Source organism: Symphalangus syndactylus, chromosome 3 (assembly GCF_028878055.3).
Source record: "Symphalangus syndactylus isolate Jambi chromosome 3, NHGRI_mSymSyn1-v2.1_pri, whole genome shotgun sequence".
In the NCBI taxonomy this organism is placed as follows: Eukaryota; Metazoa; Chordata; class Mammalia; order Primates; family Hylobatidae; genus Symphalangus; species Symphalangus syndactylus.
The window spans coordinates 145,726,483-145,749,073 of record NC_072425.2 but is presented as its reverse complement, the minus strand read 5'-3'; the positions used below and the strand labels follow the sequence as shown (position 1 = coordinate 145,749,073).

At 46.4% G+C, this 22,591-nt stretch overlaps 1 protein-coding gene and 1 long non-coding RNA gene across 4 annotated transcripts in view; one reads left to right on the top strand and one right to left on the bottom strand.

Moving 5' to 3' along the window:
• The window catches only part of FLI1 (Fli-1 proto-oncogene, ETS transcription factor), a 118,185-nt gene that overhangs the window by 72,710 nt on the left and 22,884 nt on the right, over window positions 1-22,591 (bottom strand). The window lies entirely within an intron of this gene.
• LOC129479860 (uncharacterized) lies at window positions 70-21,942 on the top strand. 2 transcript variants are annotated; one of them, XR_010119900.1, is made up of 3 exons: window positions 70-203; window positions 392-10,904; window positions 17,944-21,942. It is a non-coding gene; the product is annotated as an uncharacterized lncRNA (long non-coding RNA). The 2 variants fall into 2 exon arrangements; XR_010119899.1 differs by having other exon boundaries at window positions 70-10,904.

Below are 22,591 nucleotides of genomic sequence, written 5' to 3'. Positions count from 1 at the left end.
TCTACCCCACAGCTCATCCCCAAACCTTCAGTAAACCTGCTGCTTCCTTTTTTTGCATGGGGAAGAGCAAGAGAACCATGTTCCTGAGGATGGAGCAAGTGCTGTTGGGCCACACCTGCAGCTGAAGCCCCGGGGAGGAGTGCCTGCCTGTCGCCTCAGAGCAAGGCTAAGAGATCTCCCTCAGCCTTTGAAGCCTCCAGAGAGTGAGTTTGCAGGAGATAAGTGCTGATAAACATCGAGTTTGGTGCTTATCCGCAGCAAACACGATCTTTTGAGGTTCTCTCTGCACTCATAAGCCATACAGACTCTAATCAGAAAACAGAAGGGAAAATGCAAAACCAAGCAGTATTTGCTGCTGATTTTTCTTCTTTGTTGTTTTGTTTTGTTTCAGTTTACACACTGAAAAGCCCAACGTAGATACTGTCATACAAGAGACTCCAGAGCAGAAATGTAGCCCTGGGTCTTTGCTTTGCTTGGCTTTTTTGGTTGTGACATCAAGGGAAGGTGTCTTCACAGAGCTGCACATAAAAAGAATGGGCTGGACACTAATAACGACGACAATCTGCATCCAGCATTCTCCTTTCCAAAGCGCTCTTAGTCATTGCATTGTCTGGCCCTCATGGCAACTCTTTAAGGTAGGTGGGACAGACGGTTCACAGGTAAAGAAACTGCGCCTGAGCTAGGATATGTGATTTGTCCAATGCCAAACAGCTTGAAGCGGGGTGCCAGGAGTAAAAGCCAGATCTTTCTGGCTGTAAAGCTGGGCTCTGTTCACTCTATACAATGCAGAGGCTCAGCAGCTAGAAGATAACCAGGAATCAAAGTGGCCTCAAACTTGGGTGTCCCACCTGGAAGCATTTGAAGAGCTCGGGCGGTAGTGGATGAAGCCAGGTGGAGAGGGCTTTGGGCTTTGCATCATTTGAGTAACGAGAGAAAGGTGAGACCTTGGTTGTCTTGTATTTCAAGGCATTGTTTATATCTTATTTCTTAGCTATGGGATATTAGCAAAAAGCAGATGTGGAAGATGGAGTGTAGAGTAGAAAGAGCATGGAGCCAGAGGTCCAGGGTTCTGGTCTCTGCTCCACCCCTGCCCAGGTAGGGGGTCTTGAGTTTCAGTATTTTGTTCTATAAAATAAGGTGGATGGCACTTAGGGGAGCAGGGTGATGTTAAGGGGAGCATGGAGAATGTTTGCTCCCCTATAAACTCATTCTTCTAAAATTATACTGTAATAATGACAATATTAAGGTAAAACCTTGCCATGACTTGTTAAGGCTCAAACAATGGTAGAACCTGGTGATGTGGATCCCTTCCAGCTTCAAAACTCAGTGGTGTTGATGTGGGAGTCTTGAATTTGTGGAACTGCTGATGACCATTTAAGTCCATAGAGATAACAGGCTATTTCCACACAGGTTTTGATTAAGCAATCCTACTTCTGACTGCCAAGCAAGCTCTCGCTGTTATATATCATAAGCTCCGAGCATTCGTCTGCAGGTAGATAGAAAGTGAATCTTCCACAAGAACCTCACAACAAAAGTAACTGGAACTGAGCCCAAAAGAACATTTCCTAAGGCTAAAGGTGACCTCATTCACATGAGCTATCTTAGGCACCTCAATAAGTCCTGGATGGCCATTTCTACCCCAAAGTGAGATTGTGGGGTACCCTGAGGCAAGAGGGCTTTTACTCGATCTCTATTTAAATTTTCTACAGAATACATTCATGCATCGTTTATTTTATTTAAAATCAATTTTTAAAGATAAAGGAAAATAGAAATGTCTTGTTCACAGATGAGTTCATGGTTTGGAGACAGAGCTGGACTACATTCTTGACAAAGATTCGTTCAAGTTCTAGAACTCGTAGACATTAGAGAGGAGGACCATGTTGCACAGAGCTCGTGTTCCGGTGTAGTGGGGGCTGTGGTGGGAGAGGCATGCCCCATATGTGTCTATCATTCAAGCCTTGTTTGTAAAAACCCTATTTTCTGCTTCAGCGTTTGTCTTTTTCAGCTCCCAGTGAAGGAGGCCTGACAATAGTGCGGTGAGGTGGTCAGGGAACTAACCCATTTTACAGATGAGGGAGTGGATGAGCTTGCACCCTGGCCTCCCCTACTGTGTCCTTCTCCCACTGAGCCCTGCCATCCCTTCCATGTAGCTAGCTGGATTCAACAAACTCAGTTTGAAAAAGGGCTTTCAGAAGTCCCTATCCACTTGAGTTAGATCTACTGCAGAAAACTGCCTCTTGAGCACTGAAAGATATCCATATTCTTTCACAGAAATATATACATCTTTTTGAAAATGTTTGGTTGGGTTTGTGGCCGGAGGCTTGGCATGGTTGTTTGGTTGTTAGAATGTGCTTCCTTTGGGACGAATGCAAACCAGGGGCTGTATTGGGATGCTGAGTCAGGCTCTGCCCTTAGTGACAAGGGGTCTTTGTCTTGTTCATGGTTCTCCCCACACACCTGCATACACACAGATACCCACAAAAGTGCATTTTGAAAACTAATAAAAATTGCACTGAAAATATTTAACTTATGCAAATACTACTATAGCAGAAAGTACGCACATAGACAAAACAGCAGCTATCTGTCTTTTCTAGAATCTGAACAAAATTTTCTGTTGATAATATATACAGAATTTGCTGAACATTTGCCTTGGGAAACCAATAAACAATGCAGTTATTGGTCCACTGTCAGCCTAGGCTTCTGTTTTGAGATGTTTTACCTATAGTGGAAATTGTCATCTGTACCTGGCATGTTTCTGGGTGTGTCTAAAATGAGCATGTCTCAAGAAATCTTTCCAGATTCCTACATTCTCAACCAAAGTTGCTCAAGTGAGAAACCAACTCAGGATATCAAGCTACCAGTTAGAATTTCAAGTGTGACAAGCCTGCTACAAGAGTGTATCTTAACTATGGCCTCTAGGGTTTCAGAAGCCAGAGGGCTCATGCTACCGCCAAAAGCTGTGGCTTACCAACTCATATCACCCCTTTCATTGGAAGTTTCTTAAGATTCCAAAAAGTGAGAATTATTACCAGGTGTTCTTTGTCTAGTGATGTCTGATTGCTCTGCATATATGAATGAATGTCTACAGCTCTTCAGAAAGGAAAGCAAAGAATAATGTTCTTATGCTGGGCGGGGGTGGAGGGTGGGGACCTAGGGGGTGGTTGAATGTTCAGCTCTAGTAGCTTGCATTTCCTGTTTAGTGGGCGTGAGGGGTTTACACAAGAAAGTCTCAATGTTACGCTAGATGGATAGCCTCATGGCTCATGCCCAAGGAATCTCTGCCTAAAGATGATCAATTTGGCCTCTGCATACCACAAGGAGGTTTTAGTATTTAAGAACTTCAGGATCAACCATGTCCTAATTCTAGACAGGTGTTTCAATTGTCTTGTCCTGTTTGTTCAAAGTTCCCTTCAAAGTTAAACAATTTCTCAGGCCAGCTCATAGGACCCTTGAAGGAAAATTTGAAAAACATCTTATTATTCTTAATATTATTTTCTGTTTGCAGGAATGATATGAATTTGCAAAGAGACTTGGCATCTAAAGGTCGGGGGAGGCTCAGGAAGCCCTAGGAAGTTCATAAGAACTTCACAACTTAGTTTCCAAATTCAGACTCCTGGTTCACTCAGCTACCTAGGCCGTCATGGCTACACAGCTGTGATAAAGTTACCTTTCCTATCTTTTCTAGACATCTGATAATGTGGACAATGTGAGGATTATTTCTCCATTATCAAATTGATCTCTCAAGGAATTAAACCAAACATACAGTTGCAAAGTTCTCCCAAATTGGCGATCAGCTCTCTGAAAATTAAAATCAAACGGTATCTTAGGAAGTATACTATTTTCTTAGATGTACCCAAACCTTAGAAAAAAAAGGTCCACCTTAAATCCATCAACACAAATAAACGATAACCATGATTACTTCTATGTTATTATACAGGACTTTAAATATACACTGAGGTGCCAGAACAAAGTCCTGGGCTGGTTAAATTCTTACACCCAGCTCCGTCTCTGCCTCTCTCTCTCTTTTTAATGGAGCTGGCAGAAGATGCATTTTTCTAGACTTATTTCCCCTCATATTGTTGTTATTAGTAATAATAATGACAAGTGAAAATTGTAGATTATTTTATAGTTTAAGACATTGATCTTAATAGGAGCCTTCCCACATCTATAATCTTATTTAATTACTATAATAAACTGGAGAAGAAGGCAGGATTATTCCCCTCCCCCACTTTGCTGATGAAGAAACAAAGGTTCTGAAGGACTACATTCGTGGTCACAAAGCGGGAAGGGGAAGAGTGTGAGCCCAACCCTCTGGACTCCCTTCCGTGGGGCCCTTTCCACGAGGCTGCGCTTTCTCAGCTGCATTCTTTGCCCACAAACACTACAGCAATGAGTACATTTATTTTTTCATATTGATACTATTTTTCTTACCCTTTTGATCTTGCCCCTTTGGCTAGATGGTAGGCGATTTTAGGGCAAGATCTTTATCTGTTCGTTATTTACCGTTTGATCTTGCAGTGGGCTCATTAGGGGTCCAGGGACATTTGCTGATTGATGGCATGCACTGGACATGAGCCTGCTGGCTTTGACATTTTAAAACTGCGCACTTCCCTCAGTGACAGTATGCCCAAGCAACAGGCCTCCCTGACATTTTCTCAAAACCAGGAAATGAAACTGGCCACCAAGAGCAAGTGACCGCCAGCCAGGGCATTGGTGCAAACCAAGCAAAACACACCACAGTGCAGGCAGCGCGGGTCACAACGATGAAGGCATTCGATCTGCAGTTATCTTTGAAGAAATGTAACATGTTCCTTCCTCTCACCGTGGTTTCAGCCACAATCATCCTCCCCTTTTAAACAGGTTGAATTATGTTCCTATACAGTATTTGTACACAAAACCCAACCTTAGACATGCTTTTCCTTATGATCTTGGTCTCTGCACATGCACGAGAATAGCCTTCTTCCATCTGAGTACTAAGCCCGATCCTGCTTAGCTTCCAAGACCAGATGAGGCACGTTCAGAGCAGTGTGGACATGGACAGTGAAGCCTCCTCTAAACGTTTTGGCTGAATTGGAGGACAAAGCAGGGCTGTTTAATATGCAAAACATCTTTTTCTCGCATTTTCCCTTCTATAGCTTACCCTCTTTAACCACCCCTCTCCACCTCGCTTTTAACCAAGTCAAATCTTTGGCAAATGGTTTTGGGGATATTTTTTAGCACGTGGTAGCAAAGGTATTTTCTTTCTGTGGCCTCGGAGCCCCTAGGTGCTCTGGGGATGCTGCCATTGCACAGGTAGCAGTAATCTGAACCCCTGTAGCTCAGCAGCAAGCCCAGTCATAATCATGTGCTCTGTGGCTCCTCTCCTCACTGTGCTGATTGCGGCCCAGATAGGAGGAGCATGTGGCAGCTGACTCCTCGCTGAGCAATGACTTGAGAGAGAGAAAGACAAGAACTTCTCTGCATGTGAATGCATCAACGTGTGCCTCTCTAGGTACCTTTGTTCCATGTGAAAGGAAGGGAGGCGGCCAAAGTGACCCTTGGCTAATTAGACAAAGGCAGATGGGCACAACAGAGAAAACTTCTAACGGATCCAGTATTTGCACAGCTTCAGGGACTTTCAGCGCACAGCATCTTATATCACACATGCATAACGTTCCTGCCAACTGAGTCCAAATGGCGAATGTGATCTTTGTAGCTTGACCTGTGACACCCAACAAATTCTAGGCAATGTGTGGATTTGCTGTCTGTGACTCACTTTGCATATTTCCATTATTTTTATCTACTCTGGCCCACTAACTTGACCATGTTCACTCAGCATCAGCCAGGTTCTAAAGAGTGAGGGGAAGCCGAGAAAGCTTGAATGGTGGAAATGTGTAGAGCTACTGAATGGCGGAAGTGTGTAGAGCTACTGAGATGCTTCCGGGACGCCAGCAGGACAGTAATCCTACTGGTTTTTCTCATAGTGTGGGTCCTGGACTTGCTGCCTCAAAATCACTTGAAGTGTTGTTAAAAATGAAGATTCCCGGGACCATTCCAGATCCAGTGAATTAGAATCTCTGGAGCTGGAGCCAAGGAATCAGCATTCTTTACACTCCCCAAGGGAATTTTGTGCAGATGTAAGTTTCAGAGCCACTGAATTAGGTACTCAGTGAAAAAAAAAAACCTCTTGCAATCAAATTTGATTGGAAAACTGCAGACTGCATTGTGCCGCCCTTTCCCTTGGAGCTTCAGGATCTCCGTTAGCACATTCAAGGCTCTGATAAGTCCTGATGCAAAGAGACTTGTTTAAGTTCCTTTTAATTTCCCACACTCAGTTGAACACAGAATCCTGTTTTGAGAAAGCAGCTTTGAGCATCCCTTGGACACATTTGAGAAGCAATGAGATGCTTTAGTAACAGCCACTATTGCAAGTCACTGAAGGACTCTACTTGTCTAGATCTGATTTTTCCTCTCTTTCTCTGCCACAAACCTCCCAAACAATTGTAAAAGGAAGTGTGCTTCTCTGGGCAAAACAAGGGCATGTCAAGCCCAAGAGATCATTTACTTTTTTCTTTCTTTTTTGGTAACTAGTTGTTTTTTTAGAATCATAACTTGCTTTTGTTATGTGTTGGAAGCAATGAAGCATATTCCTCCCATCTTAATCATTTTTGTGTAAATGTCATGTAAAAAAGTGGGGCTTTCCTTGACTTCTCCAATCCCAGGCTTGTATCTATCCAGCCTTAACGTCTTTCTCAGAGCACTCTAGTTTTTCTTCATAATACCTACCACATTTATAATTAGATATTCACCTATGCAAAAGTGTGATTCGTGTCGCTCTCCCATTGGACTGCACTCAATGGAGGCAGGGTCTTCATCTGTTTTGTTCACCTGTGTCTCCAAGGACTTAGCACAATGCCTGGCAGAGAGTATGCACTCCAAAACTATTTGTCACATGAAAGACTTTCAAAGTTTTTATTTAGCAGCCCATATAGAACATGAGAGTCAAAATGATATAGACTCAACGTTGGTTCTGTCTGCCCATCAGAATTTCCTGAAAAGCTTTTTTAAGATGCACGGTTCTACCTTAGATGTCCTAGATGAGAAGGGGGGAAGAGAGCTGGAGAATAATTTGGTACTGATTGGCTGAATGGATGGAGAAAGAAGGGAAACAGTGAATTTTTTTTCTGGTCTCTTCTGCTATAGGTTTTTAGAGAAGGCTCAGCACGTTTTGGTGCCTTAATTTATTTCACTGTTTAGTAAAGCTGGAGTCACATTTGCCACTCATCTCCTCCAAAATTGCATGACATGTCTAGTTAAGCAATTTTTGTTTCTTTTCTTTTCTATTTTTCTTTTATTTTTTTGAGATGGAGTCTTGCTCTATCCACCAGGCTGGAGCACAGTGGCACGATCTCGGCTCACTGCAACCTCCGCCTCCCGGTTTGAAGCAATTCTCCTGCCTCAGCCTCCCAAGTAGCTGGAATTACAGGCGTGTGCCACCACACTCAGCTAATTTTTGTATTTTTATTAGAGACAAGGTTTTGCCATGTTGGCCAGGCTGATCTCAAACTCTTGACCTCAAGTGATTTGCCCACCTCCGCCTCCCAAACTGCTGGGATTACAGGGGTGAGCCACTGCGCCCAATCTACTTAAGCATTTTGAAATCTTAAAATAAGAGACAGTTCTGAGGTCAAATCATGATGACTATTTCTAGCATGATGGCTTTTCAGCACATGGCTATGAACTTTGGGTTTTGCCAAATGATTTTTCATGCAAGTTCACTCAGGAAGGTTTTTGTTTGTTTTTTGTTTTGTTTTTGTTTTTTGTTTGTTTGTTTTTTCTGACACGGCCCCTTTAACAGAAAAAAAAAGGGGGCCCCTCAATTTGTTAACCACCCTTTCATACTTAACCTCTTGTTTTGTGGTGCAAAAGTTACACAAGCAGACCGTTAGACAAGCACACTGGCTAGCTGGTGTGTTTTGCACCATCTATCTGCAGCCAGGCAATCTGTGCTCAGAGAAGATGAGAGCAAACTCACCAACCCCCCCCACATTTACGTCCTAAGGGCTCCTTGCCTCTGAGTAGTGCTGGGGTTAGTCCAGCCCAGGTCATAAGCAGCACAGGAAGCAGAGAGCATGGCTAATGTACATGTCACCATGTGGCTTATGGTCACAGCCTCACCCTACCTTCAAACCTGTGCAAGCTGCAAGAGCAACAGGAAACGGCCAAGCGTCTATATATAGCCACATTGAACTTATCCAAAGGTGCTGTTTTGCACAGATTATTATGAACTTTTTCCACTGGGAGAGGACATGATGGCATGTGCCTTTTCCTCAGGACCTCTTGAAGCACTTGTAAAATTAACTACTCCACCTGAGAAGGAAGAAGGATGTTAAACCTTTTGGTTTTTTCATTTTCAAGGCAAACAGTCTGGTGCCTTTTCTTTTGAAAAAGATTTCTGGACACATTCAACAAAGGCTAAGAAAGGATGGGAAATGGCAATGGAAGCATGCAGGATTTCTGTGAGCCTCTAAATACAGCCCATTGGGAAAACTATTCATTCCATAGATTGAGTTTCCCCTGAAAATCATTAATTAGTCTTTGCTTCTCCCTAATACATTTCCCTGGCAAATAAATAAATACATCCCTTCGTGGTGTATCTATCATGCAGCCCTTGGTGTAGCTCCCCCAAGATCCCAAGAGGCAGAGACAAAAGGAGTGGGTGTCAGGGCTTGAAGGGCCCAGCACCACAGACCACGTTTGTTCTCAAAGGGAAGCCTTCAAAAAGAAATGAAAACACGTCTCTGTTCCAGAGCCCTTCTTTACTGCTTTGGAAGTGACTTTCTGAGACTGCCAGTGTATTTATCAGCATTCTAGCATAGAATGCATGTTCTTGATACTGGGCCTGACTTGAGTAGCACTGATTTGCTCCATACCCAGCTCTTCTCCCTATTGAGTAAGCACAGAAATAAATAGGATGAGCAGCACAGCTACTGAGATGCTGACCCACAAAGGTGAGTGTAAACGTGTGGTCTACACACGCAGGCTGGGTGACCTCAGCCAATTAGGAAACCTCTTTGAGATTCCAGTTTTCATCTGTAAAATAGGGTTGTGAGGATGGAATGAGAATATAAGTGAAGTTTTTAACACAGTACACACTTAACAAATGCACAATACAAGGTAGGCATAGTCAAGGTGGTAATAATATACAAATCAGAGTGGGACTTGAGAATGGAAAGAATCCAGATTTCAAGATCATTGACTTTTCTGTTTCCTGAAACTTCCTATGCTAACTCAGTTGGCTAGCTCTGGCAACATGAATGAACTTTGTGTTCTGATATTAGAAATGTTTCAAGGTCAAGTGCCAGATCAACATAGTTTCTTCAGAGCACTCCCTAACACGGTGCCACTTAACGTGGTGCCTAAAATTTGCAGTTCTTCTATTCTGAAAAGGCATTAAAGTTATAGAATGCATTTTTAAAAAATAAGCATCTCTTTAGCAAAAAACATTCTGGAGAACAAGGTCAAGATGCTTCCCATCTCCACAGTCCCACCAGCCAGTACCCGGGACACGCTCTTCCAGCCTGGTTCCCAAGAACCGGGCTCTTGGAATGGGGAAGGAGAGGTGAATGATCTGGTTGCCATCCCTTTAAAAAAGGTGACAGGTATGTGTATTCATTTAGTGTACATGACGCCTGGTACGAGGACACCAAAGGGAGCAAAAGGGAACCTCCATTGTCCTGAGTCCTGAGTTCATTCTGGAGCCTGCTTGGTGCACTCATGTTTCCCACGGGCAGCGCCATATGCCTCACATACCTCCACTCTGATCCTTTTCTTTTCCCACCTCTTTAAATGCAGAGCATCGCCAACCATTGTTCAGTCTCATCACTGAAAGCTGAACACACAGTGGCAGAGGCCAAAGCCTGTGGCTGTGTGTGCCTGAGATTAAGAATTTATCTGATCTTTGACAACTTGCAGAGGAAATCCTGTTCCAAAACTCACAGCCCTGAGAGAAGGGTTGCCAGCAGTTCTTCCCTCCCACCTGTGAGATAAATCAGGGCACCTGAAATGCAAACATGGTTGATAAATATAATAAGCTTGCCTCCTCTCGCTCTATTAATCTCTCCCCCTACCTTTTTTCTTTGAACCATGGAGCACAACAAAGTCTCTTGGCAGAGCCGGGCTGGGAGTCCTTTGTGTTGCCATCGTACATACCCGGTTACAAAGCAGAGGTGCCTAGCAGAAGACTCCCTGCAGCTGAAACTCAAATGACCGTCCTGTCTTTAGGATTCACGCAAGAGCTCAGCCAGCTCTTTCTAAACTGAGGCAGACATGGGTAGCTGTGTCATATCTGTGTAGACCCAAAGTGGTTCTCAACTCCTTGAGTCAAAGAACATCAGGCAGAAGGGTGTGTCTCTGGTGGTTGGCGTAGAGGTTGCAAAAAGTTGTAGGTTCCTCTCATTTCCTTCACCCCACCCTTGGCTAGGGGACTAATTGAATGCGGTTAGTTCTAGATGGTTCATCATATCCCTGGACTTGATGTAACCAAGGCATGTTTACCTGATACTCAGGTACAGCTGGGATGCCCACCAGGGCAAATGGGGAGTGCGAATGAGAATTTCTGTGGCTGCAGGGAAGAATCCCAATACAGAACGCACTGGAACGATTGTCTTGACTCTGCTCCTTGGATGGCTTCCCTTACTGCAAAATAGGAGTGGCTCTGGTCACAAGGACGCTCAGGGCATACTGGGTGCCCAAGGGAAATGGACAAAAGAAGGCATGAAACCTGCCTGAGGGAGCTTTTACAGGGGCCACTGCAATTATGGAAGAAATGTTGTTCAAAAAGTGTCCAAGCGTCAACACACAGGAGCACCACAAGCGGCAGGCCAGAGAGGGCGGTCCAGCTCCAGAGGCGACACAGCTAAGAGGTGAGGCCTCTGCCGCAGCACCCTCACTGTGCAGCAAAGGGACACACAGGTGATTCCTAAGCTCTTTTTGGCTCAGCGTGCCATGGTTCTGTGACAGCCTCTGCCAGATAGTTCATTAAGGATGAAGCCAGACCCTCCCTGCTGCCTCCCAAAGGGAATCTGGAAGTGCACTGCCTAGGCCAAGGCATGCCCATGTCCTGGCCGCTCCACCTGCGTGGTGAGCTGGGTGGAGACAGCGTTAGCCCCCGGCCTGTTGCACTATCAGACTCCATGGCATTTGAGGCTGCACCCTGTGATTCCTCTTAAAGCGGAGCTACTCTGCTGAAGGCCCAAGGGAGAGGGCCATGTTTTGTGTTTTGTTTTGTTTCAGCTTGTGAGGAAAATGAACTTGCTAGTCAGTATGGAACTGGCCTGAGGGGAAGTGGGTCAGGGAGGGAAGCTTTACTTCTGGCCAGTGTGGTACAGAGAAGAGAGCAGGAACGCCTGATCTCTCCAGTTTAACTCCTTACCTCTCCACTTAGACAAAGCTAGGCCAGACATAGAGGACAGGTGCCTCTTTGGCTCTGAGATGGGCCGTGGCTGTGGGACAGGGTGGCTGGATGCAGTGGTGTGCTGGAACTGGCTCATGAGGTTCCTGAGAGCCAGTTGCATGCATCTCTTCTCAACTGCATGCCCAGTGGGAGCTTGAAGCTGGGCATCATGAAATAAATGCAAATTACACAAACCTGGTGAGCCAGTTGTTAAGCGTTTATAAGCACATGTGGCTGAATGTACCTGCTTCTCAATCAGATGGGACTCAAATCTATGTACCAAGGTCTTGGGCTGCAGCAAGTCAGCCTTTGAAGCTGATACATCAGCCCTTTCCGCAACCAGTACCCTAGACCTGGCCCTTGGGCTCTGTTGAGGTCCTGGCTGCCTGCATCTCATGGAAAGGTTGAAACAGGGCCTGACTTGCTGAGATCAGCATCTAGACCACCCGACTCCTTACACTCTTCCTCTTGAGGACTTAAAGTGGCTTGCTGTGGCTGCTTTTCTAATCCGTAAGCTATAAAGTATATACACAATACTAGCCATTATTGATTTAGGAGCTACTGTTTGCCAGGTACGGAACTAAGGACTTTGCGTAAGTTATCTCGTTTCATTCTCACCATAGCCTTATGAAATAATTTCCTCATTTTATAGTTCAGGAAGGTGAGGCTTGGGAGGTTACCCAGTTTATAAGTGGCAGAGCTAAGATCTCAACCCAGATCTGATTCCGAAGTGTGCTCCCTCCAAAATCTACATTCTATCAACTACAGACATGCCTATTACTAATACAGAAGAGGATTCTCCCTCTTTGAAAATATATCCAAATATTAACTCCAGGCAGGACCTTCAAGAGTGGCACAGCTCCCAGGGCCACCATGCAATCAGTATTGCCCTTCCCAAAGACACAGCACCCTCCCCTGCAGAACACACTTCCTCTTCCCCCCTCTGCCCCAGCCGTTGTCCCTCCCCTCCTTCAAACTCTACTCAGAACTTAACTTCCTCCTTGAAGCGTTCTGTCATTAACCCCATTCCGTTTTGATCACTTCACTAACTTTGCTTCTCCTCAAATACTTACAATATTCACACTAGATCTCTGCTGCCCTGTTTTTACAACTGTGTCCTCTGGCTGTCCTTCATTCAGCTGCACCTATGGGCAAAGCACCCCAAGACACTTGTTCCACTGTGGTCTCTGGGGCTTGGCCTCCTGCGTCTCTGTCTGTGGGCCTATGGATGACCTGCCCTTCCTATACAAAAGAGGGCGCCGCCCAACTATCTAGCCAAGTGACTCAAGTATCCACTTTGTTCTAGCCAGAGGCCATTGGTGTGGAGCTAAGCGGGGGTGGGGGTAGGGGGGTGGGAGGGTGGCAGGAGAAATAGCCAGGCTGGTTAGTGTCCCTCCGGGAACTCTCCTTCTCCATTCTTCATCTTTGATGACACCTGAGGATTTCCTCTGTCCAGACTTGGGGCCAGGCAGGACCCTCATTCTCTCCAAGTGGGTCTTCCCTTGGGCTTCCCGGTTGCACCCCCAGCCCCCTGCACCCCTGGATTGAGTTGTAGGTTGAAACTAGCCATGGAGTAGGAGTCTGGGGCTGGGTTGGGGCAGCGTCTTAATGTGTAATTGGGAATGTTCTGAAAGGTGAGCCTACACAGGGGAGCGTGGGTGGGTATCAGCTGCAGGGGAGGGCAGGGGGGCTGAGCCAGCAGTTGGGGGAGATTTATGTCTGCCAGTCATGCTTCAGAAGCTTCTGAGTGGATGGAGAGGGGAGACTGGACTTCGGAGGTTCTGGAAGAAGACTCAGTAATGTGATAGTAGCAGCTGGTCTGATTTGCATCTGGGAAGCTGAATTTTTCAGAGAGCTCAGCTGAAGCAGGGAGCCACTCGGGAGAGGCCTCCCCTGGCCAGCCAGGATTTGGACTCCTCAGTCCCCTCCAGCTTCTCTTCTGCCTTGTCCTTGTTCCCTACTCTCCCCATGCCCAGGACACATTCGAATTCCTCCTCACTGTCAAGAGCCAGCTGTGATCTCACACTGCCTGCTTCTGCCCTGAACGTTAACAGGCTTTTTCTCCTGCACGGACTGCCACTTTTAGACTGGCATACAGTTTTCACAAGACGGGGTTTTGTGGTTTGGGTTTTTTTTTTCCCTTCATAAGTTTGCAGCTGTTAGTTTTGAAACCACCAGCCCTGAGGCAACTCAGACACACACACACACACACACACACACACACACACACACACACACACACACACACAGAGAGAGAGAGAGAGAGAGAGAATGAAAGAAAGGGATGATGAGATGTCTTTTTAGAAATCATTTATTATATTCCAAAGTTCCCTGCTTCATCTTGCAGTCAGGCTTCAGCTGGTGAAAGGTTCCTAGACACATTTAAGGATTTGTGGGCCTTTGTGGGCATTTGGGCATCAGGGTAGTTCTCATGAAATGTGCCTCCCATGCTGGGTCCCTGGCTGCCTGAGGCTGACAGGTGAGTGGTGAGGGGCCAAGACTTTTGGTTATGATCTGAAGTGGACCGGCCGGCCGCCTTATGTCCTGCTTGAATGTGTGTGCATGCGGATGCACTAACGTGTAGGTTGGAGGCAGGGGAAAGGGGAGGAAGCGAGAGATACAGGAAGACCCTGATTGAGTTTCTGAAAATTATGCAAGAATCACCTTCAGGCTCACCTAATGGGTCCCTTTGCCTATGCAGCCATATATCTTTAGCTGAACACAGACTTGAGGCTAGAAGAGCCCAAAATAAACAGAAATCAGAACAAACTACTCATCTTCAGCTCTCCCCTCACCCTCACACATCCACTGGCACTTGTGGTGGTCAATTATAGTTTTTATCTAAACCAAGAGAACACCTAGAGTCTCAGCCTAGCATCCTCCCCCTGGACAGAGCATGGGGGACTATCAAGAGGCCACGCTGTCAGCCCCATTCTGGGTGGCTTTTATGCTGTCTCATTGCTGGCATTTTTACTGAACCCCATCATTCTCTGCAGTCTTAATCAAACACTTTGGCCAGTGGGAGGAGAGAGAATCGTAGTGATATTACCAAGGAAGGGAAATGAGGAATGACTGGGCCTCCTAAATAAGGCCTGCTTTGACCTGAGAGTGCAGAAACACATCTAGGACATTGGGAATCTCTACCTCCATAAACCTTTGTGCCTCTTCTCGAATCATGCACCCATTTCCATCCCATATCAAGATGATGTGTGCTCTTGTTTCTCCTCACCCTTTCTCCCCACTCATTCCTTACCAAACTTATTTGGGGTCCCATAAGGCTCAGGCAGTGTAAGCAGGAGGGCTTGGGATAGATTTTTCTTTGTATCATCCATACTCAACTCAACAAGTGTTCTGCATGTGGTAGGCACTCTATAAGTGCTTATTTAACTGAGTTGAACAAAATGTTAGTTGTCACAACCTCTTCTGGAAACCTGCACTGATTTTCCCGTCATTGACATCAGAAAACCCAAATTCCCTATAGCCTGGCACAATAGGCTTCCCGGGGTCAGACCTCACCCGTGTCCTGCCTCCTCACCTGCTGCCCCATATCCGTGGCACTCTCACTGGCCTGGCACCATCCCGTGTTCACACCCTTTCCGTGCTGCTCCCTCTCCCTGGAATACCCTGTCTGGTAAATTCTGAGTCATGTTCAAAATCAACTCCAGGCCAGGCACAGTGGTGCATGCCTGTAATTCCAGCACTTTGGGAGGCCAAGGCAGGTGGATCACCTGAGGTAAGTAGTTCGAGACCAGCCTGCCCAACATGGCAAAACCCCGTCTCTACTAAAAATACAAACAACTTAGCCCAGTGTAGTGGTGGGCGCCTGTAATCCCAGCTACTCAGGAGGCTGAGGCAGGAGAATTGCTTGAACCTGGGAGGCGGAGGTTACAGTGAGCCGAGATGGCGCCACTACACTTCAGCCTGAGTGACAAGAGCGAAACTCCATCTCAAAAAAAAAAAAAAAAAAAAAAAAAAAATCAACTCCATTGTTCCTCCTCTATAAATCTTTTCCTGACTCTGTTGGGTCTTTCCAGTAGAGCTGGTTGCTCCTGTGGTTGGGTTTTTGTGATGTTTTGCACCTAGCACCATGAAAGCATTTGTTTTTAGTGTGAGTGTTCATTTACACCTCTTTCCTTCAGAGGATCTTAAATTCATCAAAGACAGGGACCATGTCTTATGCATAATTGCATTCTCAATTTTACACACTGCCTAGGATAGTAGGTATTCAATAAAGGATGATTATGTTAATGAAAGAACAAATGGATTCCATCGATCTACTTTTGGAATCTCAAGCAGGGTTTTCCTATACTTATCCTCCTTCTTCCCCTTTCTTTCCATACGTCACTGCCTCATGGGGCTCAGCAGATATGTGGCACCAGGAATGCATCTCTTTTGTTTCTTTTTCTGGAATGTCTCCATCCTTGTGCACAGATTTCCTAAGATTACCCACAGTGTTCCTGCTCACCGTGCTTCTTGGGTTTCTGATGTTTGCAAAGACGTTGACTCATCACCTGGAGATGTAGACACCCATGGAGATGGGCCTTCCTGCACCACAGTGTACCTCCTCCATGAAGCCCTCCTACATGAGTCCAAGCCCACAGGGAGCTTCCATCCCGCCTACACTGCCTGAGCCCCCACTTGCTCCTCTCTTCTCTTTAACTGTGCCATGGTGCCATGTTGTTACGGAGTGAGTGTTTGTGTCCCTCCCCAGACTCATACATTAAATCCTAATGGATAATGTGATGGTATAGGAGGTGGGATCATCAGGGTGTGATTTGATCATGGAGGTGGAGCCTTCAGAGTGGGATTTGTACCCTTAATAAAAGGGACCCGAGAGAGCTAGCTTGCCCTCTTTCTACCACGCAGATACACAGTGAGGAAGACAGCCCTCACTAGAACCCGATCATGCTGGCACTCTGATCTCAGACTCCTGGCCTCCAGAACCGTGAGAGATAAGCATTCACTGTTGATAAGCCACCCAGTTATGGGACTTACAGCAGCCTGAACAGCTAGGACAGGGATATTTTTCCTCCCGATTGTTTGGATTCTCCCCCACCCCGCGGTTCCCAGCGCTTGATAGGAGAATGACTGCATGAGGTGTTTCTGCATGGCCTTTCTGCACACTGGCCTCCATCCCTCATTCCCCAGGCTCTGCGCTTTCCCAAAGGGACTTTACCTCATCTGAGTAGCTCCTGATCTAGCAATATTAATCCACCACATCTCAAGGACTGTCATTTTTGTTATAGAATACATCTTTGATAATTTATACATTTTTGGAAGATAGTTGAACTTTCCTGTGGAGGTCATGCAAATCTCTTGGTTCAAATACAGGTTAAAAATGGTAAGATTCTCCCAAGCAGACAAAGCTGCATTGCCTGAAGTCTGAGCAAGCAAATCCTGCAGTGTTTGCTGGCACCCTGGGCGGTGGGCACAGCAGGAATGGCATTGTGAGGGCCACCTCTGGCTAAGCAGCCAAGGTGTCCACAATCACCAAACTGGCATCTCCAGGCTGCTCTGCTCCTTGCCTGAACATCCTCCTCCTGCCCGTCTCCCTTCTCCGAGAAGCATCCCTTGACCTTGTCAGCTTTTCCTCTGCTTTCTCCCCTTCCTCTCCTGTCAAATGTTTCAGGTTTTTCATATTCCCAGGACCTTGCTAGGCTCAGCCCATATAGTAAATGTCATATAGTTAAGTCACGTCAGGGGGTAACTTTTACATTTTTACATGAACCTCCTGGATGTTCAAAGGAGTGAACTCATGGTGAGGATTTCGGGCAGACAGAAATGTGATGGAGGCTTCTGCGGGGTGGGTCTTTTGGAGCATCCTACCATACTACCTGGGCTGCCTCCATCTAAGACCAGCTGCAGACAGACAAGAGAAACATTCCCACTACTCAGGATGGCCAGGGAGCCTCTGACTCTAGCCACTTAGTGGGGCCTTCTTAGGCAGGAAGAGGAGGGAAGCAGATCCCTCAAATTAATACCTGGCCTGAGTCACTGGGCTTGGGATTCAGAGTTTGGAAAGTCACCCAAATGCCTTCATTCCCAAACCTGACCTTCTAGAGAGCCTGGAGCTGGCAAGCTTCAGATTCATTTGTGTCAACATGTTGTTTGGTTAATGTAGCTGAGCATCTAGGCCCATTTTCTTAGAAACAGGAAATCCCAGCGTGCCAAGAGTAAACATCCCAGCCCCCAAAGGTTTGGGTTCATGTAGGAACTCCCTGACCACAAGGGTCTGTGGGTCTGTGTGCTTGAGCCAGGCATGCTCTTGCGCCCATAATTGATCTTCTATAAAGAGATGGTCTCTCTACAGCTCAGCAGCTGGACTGTGAGACTGAACCATGCTTGAGGCTGGTTGCGAATAGGCTAAGGACAGGGTCACAATTTCAAACATAAAGCAAAAATGTATTAGGGCTCTTTTATAACTTGACAGGCATCTCCCCTGCTATCCCCACCACAGACTCTTCAATTCTAGTTTCTTCTCTTTTTATTCTTTGTTTCTTCTATGACAGCAGGGACCTCATCTGTCTTCGCCTCCATTCCATCCCTATATTCTACACCGTGCCGAGAATAGGAGGTGCCAAGTACAGGCTGACAGAATGAATGAATGATTGAACGGATGGCGCCATGTTTATCAAGGCAGCAGAAGAAGGCATCCCTGAAGGGCTTGACCATTCCGGCTCTCTGTGGTGCATCCTACAGGGGTGAGCTCCACATGGTTACTAGTCTTAGGGGGCTCACAGAGAATTAATTCTCTCTCACAAACTTGCCAGCCCCTAGTTGGCAAGGACAGATTCTCCAGAAGCTTCTCTGGGTTAGTTGAGCAAGCTCAGGTTAGCTGGGGCTGGAGGAGAAAACACTGGCTGTGCAGAACTTGACTGGGTGGAGGGGGAAGGGCCGGGGGTGGCCAGAGGCGGCTTCTGTTGCACAGAGGTCCGGCTTCTCGCCAGACAAAGAGCCCTCAGAAAGCACCTTCCCCACCTCCGCCACACACAGAGAAGGCGCAGAGGGCCTGGCCTCTTTCTTACAAGGAGCCCGGCTGACCCTGTTGCTGTGAGGGGCAGAAAGAGTGGTAGGCAGCTGCTTGGAGACGCAGGAGTCTCTGAGCAGGGCCCGCGGAGTCTGACAACGGAAGAAAAGAGGCAACCCTTCTATTATTAGTGGCTGCTTTCCACGTATGTGTAAATCAAACAGCCTATGCAAAAAGAGGCCTCCTGGTAGCAGGAAATTCAGAGTTGTGGGTGTCTTTGTGCTATCAGATCGGGCCCTGGGCTTGCCTGCAATCCGGTCTCAGACGGGCTTCCATCTGGGCTGCATTAAGAGGCACAAGGAGGTGAGCGAAGGCCCAGCTTGGCCTCCCCACCCCCCAGCGTTTCTGGTTTTATGACTCTAGGGGGACTTCGTGACTTTTTAAACATTGTCTTTTCAGCATTTCATATGGGCTCCTTTTTAGGGCCTATACTGAAGATTTTATAAAAGTACAAGAGAGATAAGGCTGCCTCTGTTACAAAACGCCATCCCAGGTCCAGAAGCTGGGCATAACTAAAATAATATATACTATTCCAGAGCCCAGGACTTGACTTCTGTGTTTAGTGGTTTGCTGTACTTCCATCAGAAGTAGTGATATAGTGTAATGATACAGGAACGTGGCCGTAATTTAATACAAAGAGAATAAAAGGAGGTTACAAAGCAATATGATTCTGGCTAGATAAAATAATACGTATATGTCTATATATTTGCATTATAAAGACCGGAAGGAAGGGCACCAAAATATGAATCGGCTGCTCTCTGTATTGTGAGACTATGGGTGCTTTTACATCCTTATTTCGAAATTTTCTATACGTTTTAAATTTTATACAAGGATGAAGTGACACTTTTGAAATCATTATTTTAAAAAACTTAAACGATGCATGTAATGAGTTTTTAAAAAAGTAAGCCAAGAAACAGAGAAGAAGGAGTAGCACCTGCAGGATGGGCTTACGAACTTAGTGCTGTTTCTCAGCAGGCTAGGGTGGGATTTCCACGTTCCCTGTCTCCCCTGGCCCTGACTCCATCTCCTCCCTTTTTCCTTTCCCTGTATAGCTCTTGTCCATTTCAGCTGGTGACCCCATGCCGCTGGAGCACCTTTCTTTCTCACAGCACCAACCTGCCCAGCGTCTTGCCCTTGCTTGTCCCAGGAAAGCAAATGAGGCCCCAGAAACATGAGCAGATGGGATGAATGTAATTCAGCTCCCAAAATTTGCTGTAAGTCTCCTTTGTCCTTCAAGTCCACCAGAGATTGTGCCAGTCTTATAGAGCTTACACTGAATGCAGAGCCCTCACTGTCTTTGTGTAATGCACTGTTTGACAGCTAATTAGGTGGATTTCAGCAACTTCCCAATGTCACATCTATCAGAGGCAGGCAGCCTGAGACTCCCAGGGGAACTTATTCAAGCTATAAGTAAATAAATAATACAGATTTTACACACACACACACACACACACACACACACACACACGAGGGAAAAGGGGAGAAAGAGTACACACACACAGACCATTTTGTCCTCACAATGTTACGAACTGTTTTTTTTTTTTTTTTTTTTTGATCTAACTGATGAGGAAACTGAGACTCTGACGGGTCCAGTCACATGGCCGGAAATGGCAGAGCTAGAATTTGAATAGGGTCCTGCCTGTCTCCAAAGCCTGGACTCTTCACCAAAATGCCGTCCCCTTCCCATACTGCAATCCAGGCAGGCCACTGTGGGTGTAGTGAGTCCCAAAGCTCCGTAATTACAGGGTTCAACTCTGCCTCCAGAATAACCGTGACAAAATTTGTGGAAATGTTCACAACAGCGCTTTACTTCCAGGTTCTGAGATCAGAAACGGAAGTTTCAAAATACCGAAAGTTCGTTTATGTTGAACATAGTGCTTCGGCTAAAAGCAGGAAGTCCAAGAAAGCCTGATCTCATGAGATTTTTTTCAGCCCAATTTGGATCCACATCGGCACTTCTGGATTTTCCACTGAGTCTAACCTCAGCTGCTCTGCTGGCCTTACCAAGTCTGCACCTCCAGCATGGGGCACAGATAAATAACACAGTCGACTGCTATTCACTAAGATTTACCCAGGGATTGGCCACTTGCAAAGTAGTGAGCTGGGACAGGCAGTAGAAAGGAACAATTGAAATTTGAAAAATAGGTGTTTCTTTTCATAAAGCTAAAAAAACCCAAACCAAAACAAACAAACTCTAAACAATAACTCATCCAAATAATGGTCTTGCTGTTGTCTCCAGGTGCAGGAAACAAGTGAAAAAGAATCTTACCACCTACTCCTTCCCGCCCCAGTCCTGGTTTCTCCATTGGTCAGTATCCGGCCAGCAGAGGGGAGGGGAAGGCAGTGGCACTCAGTGGTGTGCCTTGGGCTGCCAGCTTTGGGGGAGCCTCTGAATGTTGGGGAGACTCATTCCCATATCCCCACTCCCATAGCTTGAGGCACTTTGGAAAGCAAGTTTCTCATGTTGCAGATGAGGAAACTGAGGTTAGGAGAAGTGGAAGGATTTGCTCAGACCACACACATCTAGTGAAGGCAGGAGCTGGGATGAGAACCCAAATCCACAAAGATGTGGCCTCTTTTTTGAATCATAATAGCTGCCCTGCCTACCTCTCAGCATTTGAATGGATTAACGGACATGATAGGGTTTGCAAATGACAAACATAAAGTAAGTGTTAGTTGCTGTATCTTGACATATTCCAGGTAGTGGCTCAGTTAGTGTTGCTGGTGCTATATTTAATTTGGGTCCCATTCCAAGTGTAGAGTTTTCTGGGGATGCCATTATTTATGAGGCTTCTCTGCCAGGAGGGCTCAGAGGCTCCCAGGGAACACTCCCTATACACACACCATCCCCAGCAACACCCTAGAGATCCTTGTGGGAACATCTGGGAGGACTTCTGCATCACAGAGATCTACAGTGCATTGTGGTGTGAGCTCCTCTATTCAGGGACTAGAGCTCATTCTTTTGAAGCACAATTTCAAATCAGCCACACCCAACTGCAACAGTCCAGGAGAGGTAGCAGACCACATCTTAGAGCCACCCCTTTTCAACTTCAGGCACCTAGGCATGCAGGGGTTACTGTCTTGCTTTGTAAACCTGTTCAAACTAGGTGCAAAGTGGATGTAGCATGACACATTTAGCAGATGTGTGGCCTTGAGTGAATGATTTAACTTCTCTGAGCCTCAGTTTCCTTATCAGAATGTGGTAATTGCAATATATACTCGTGGGTTGGCAAGGGAAGTAAAGGGGATGTTTATAAACCTCCTGGCATGCACACAAAGACACTTCCTGCCTGCCCTGCAGTCCCAAACTGCCCTTTGGGGTAGACCCTCAGCACCTACGTGCCTTAGAAACAGCATCCCTGGACTCCAGAAGGACATCCAGAATCTGGAAGAGCAGGTCCTTAAATCTTGCTGTATACTATTTCGTTTTCAAGGAATTTCTTACAGGTAGCAATTATGAAACAAATGTCACAAGATAGCAAAACCATCATGCGTGTGCTTTTCTATCAGTGAGGTCCTCCCGGGAATCTCCTCTCTCCTTACACAGGTCCAGTGAGGCCTCATTAGCCCCATCACGGGTGTGCATTCTTGGCTGGGTGCTCTGGGTTGTGATGCACTTGGAGCAGGGGTGAGGAGGGTAATCTCCCCATCGCTTGAAGCTGAAGTGGGAGGAAGCAAGGCCTTTCATGTGGCAGGGTCAGACATTCTCCCCAGAGCAGCGTGTGCCCCGGAAGCCAAGCCGGTAGGACCAAGCAGAAGCTGCCACTGCTTCCTCCCTACCTTGGAAAATTACACAGCATGCCACTTTGCCTGCTGGCTGCCAGGCAGATGCCCTGCTGCTTTCCGAAGCTGTCCTACCTCCTTAGGATGAAAAACAGCGATGTGCCCATGCCCACAGTGACGAGCGTGCCCTGCCTTCTTCCTCCTCCCTGCACTGGAAAAAGTACAGGGTCTGTAAACAAGTCATTAGATTCAAGATCCTGCCCAATTTAGACTCTTTGTCTCAGTTTTCTCCAGAGTAAACTCGCAGTCACACCCACTCAAACCAAGCAAAGCCCAGAAGGAATGCAGAGCCCTGTGGCCAGGCTCACCGCAGCTGACCCTGAGATGCCCAGAGCTCCAGCCCTCCT